The sequence below is a fragment of the Mastacembelus armatus genome, chromosome 19 (genome assembly GCF_900324485.2).
Source record: "Mastacembelus armatus chromosome 19, fMasArm1.2, whole genome shotgun sequence".
Taxonomy (NCBI): domain Eukaryota; kingdom Metazoa; phylum Chordata; class Actinopteri; order Synbranchiformes; family Mastacembelidae; genus Mastacembelus; species Mastacembelus armatus.
The window spans coordinates 2,933,021-2,936,222 of record NC_046651.1 but is presented as its reverse complement, the minus strand read 5'-3'; positions in this window follow the sequence as shown (position 1 = coordinate 2,936,222).

Below are 3,202 nucleotides of genomic sequence, written 5' to 3'. Positions count from 1 at the left end.
TTAATGTGAAGGTGAGTCCTCAAAGGATGTTTACAGACGTTAGAAAACAATTGCTTTGTTTTTTTTGTCACTGCCTTATTTTTTTTTGGTGTCTCCATGTTGTCTGTGTTTTGATTGATTATTGATCATAATGGCAGCTTTGTGAATTTCCATTCTGTAGCCTCCTATGCCATGACTTGCTAACAAGAAAAGCATGCCATGCTTTTGTATACAGGGCATTGTAGACTGAATTGGTTTAATGACTAATGTGACTCATAGGAATGCAACTTTTGACTGTAACTCCCTTAGATCAGTGTAAAATATGAAAAATCATGTTATCATCATGATGCCAATGTTACTGAGACATTTAGTTGCAGTGTATATGGACAGTTTTACCAATGGTACCTGCACAATTTCCTTGCATGTGACATCTAAGCTCTGGAAAAACCTACTAAACAGACCTTGTGATAATATTCCTTATGTATAGGACCGACAATATTCCTTGCAATCAATTTCCAAACAAGATTAATTACATTTACACATAACAGGCATAATATAAAAGTTAAATGTAACTACAATGTCAGTGTAATTAAATTACACAATAATTAATTCTGTTGTTAAATTGAGAATTTAAAATTAAATTGCAACTTGAATTTTGCCAGATTTTGAAATTGTATATTTGTTAGACCATGTATTTATTTGTTTTCATGTCATATCCACTCTAACAGAAACAGTTTTGTGCCATTTAAAAGTGAAATGAAAGTCATGAGCAGCAGGTAGAGCAATTACTCTGACAGGTCCAAGCTCTTGCTGCTGCTGTTCAGCTCGTTAGACATCTTTGTTCATATGTTTGTTAAATACGGTCACATGTTACAACCCCAAATACATGCAATGTGCAGTATGGCATGATAGGCACAAAATTACAAAGAACATTGTAACATTTTTAAAAATGCATTTTGTCATTCCACTTTAAAATGTAATAATTCATTCATCATTTAAGGAAAGAATAAGGAAAATTAATTCTTAATCTGCTATTTTTGGAATTCTGAATATTATGCTCTGTCTTTTATAATTCATCATTGAAACGCAGTTGAACCTTTATTGACCTCTGCCTGCAGTGTCTTTGAATTGCAGCAATAGGGAAATGTCAGCTATTCCAAAGCAATGGTGCAAGATGCGGGTGTTGCATGTTTGGAAGGTAAGGCTGGTGTTTCTGTACAGTCAGTGAGGAGTCTGGATTTGGTCCTGGATAACACTGCCTCCAAATGTTGCAAAAAATCTCTGGATACACCTTTGCCTATACTGAAAACTAATATGACAGCATTATTTTAGTCCTCACGATTAAATGTGAACACACACACCCTGCATTATATATGTTATATCAGAATCGACCACAGTGACTGAGTCAGGCTGACTCTTGAAAATACGAGTATATCAGTCCAGCTGTGGTCAGTAGAAATGAAACTGGTGCATCATCTGCTTTTTCTGACTTTAAATAGATGACTAATTTGCAAAATGTCAGATTGTCACTGACGGTGACTAGAAATTTAAAGTGAACCTGTGTTTGCTTTGGGTGTATATTGCTCCTTTGTTTACAGTGCAACTGCTCTCCTCATGATCAAGAACAAATTGTCATACACTGCAGAGTAATAATATCTGTTTACAAATTCCTTTCACTTCTGAACAAATCACCTAACTCTCCCTTAAAGAACCATAATGCTGGAGTGATGTTTTAGACCATTAGCCACAAATGATGTGTATTGTACATTGCTGCCAGGTCATTTTCAAAGCATGGTGTATCCAGAAAAATCTCTAAGCTTATTATGTTAAATCACCTTTTTTTATTAAATCAAATTGGCTTAAAATTTTTATTTCAACTAAGAGAGAAAAAAGAGCCACTACTGTGAGTGAATGTGAATGAAATAAGCAGGTTCAACATCAATCGAAAACCTTTTTGCATGCTTTGAAAATGTATTATAAATCAGTTATGTATAATCTAACTAAAGGAGTTAAGGCATGTTAGTTCCTCTGCGGTGTTCAGGAAGAAAAAAGGCAACAGGCTTTTTGTGTTTTCTCAGCCAATCAGAACCATTTTCTTGCAGTTTTTCATAGGTGAAACCATTGCATCCCTCTGAAACTGATGAAACAGTTGAATGGTTCAAACAATTTTAGAGTTTGTGTAGGTCTTTCCCTTTGGACACAAATGCAGTTTTAGAGAATGAGTCTTGTACACTGGCTACCAAGCAAAGATTCTGGTTCTGATTGGCTACACTTTTGTAGGTGATGACTTTTGTCCACTGAAGTGTCTTCATGTCTGATGGAAACATTAAGGGGTATATCAGAAATGGCATATGTGACTGTGGTACACCATTCATGTGGTGCAAAATGTTAACAGTGTGAATGCTTATGACATGGCATCATCATGAAACCAAATTCTACTGCAGGATAGAAAGCATGTGCACAGCCATACAGCTCTTCTACAAGAGTTTGATTTTTGTATATCTTCTTGATAGATATAACACATGGAGTCTGGTGAGGACCTGAACCTGGTCAGCCTTGTTGAGCCCTGTAATGTTAAGCTAAACTCTTAACTGAGTTCTCCTAAATGGATTTTGAAGCGTGTTTGAATTTTGATATACTGGATTTAAAAAATCTTATTAATGAGCCAGGAGGACCTCAAACATTCCAAGTCTCTCTACAACTATGAAACTGATACTCATTATTTTTTCAGCAATAAAACTATTAAACTCTTTGATGAGTTGCATCATTTCTGGAGTGCTATTTTGTATCAATGAAGTTAAAGGTAAACTACTAAATATAATTTTAAAAAAGTCAGATTAAAAGATGGAAAGATATTTTATTAGTTTGGTTAATAACCTTAAGTATCTACAAGGACACCTGATAAATAACATTGTGAGTCATATGTATATTACTTTATATGGTTTCCAATCTGTTTTGCTTGTGCAGTTGTACAAAAATTACATGTCTAGTGTCAGGCAACCCTGGCCAACATTTCCAGACTTCCCTTCTGAACATCTGTGGTTTCATACCAATAAATTTTTAAGGGCCATAGATCAAATGATGGAGTATTTTTTAAAAAGGCTTGAAAATGAATGGATAGAACTTTATTTTTTATATTTTCTTCTGCCATTAGTCATCCCACAAGCTGTCAGGTTTATCTTCACATCAAATCAACCTGCATTTATAGAGCACAAAACATCTA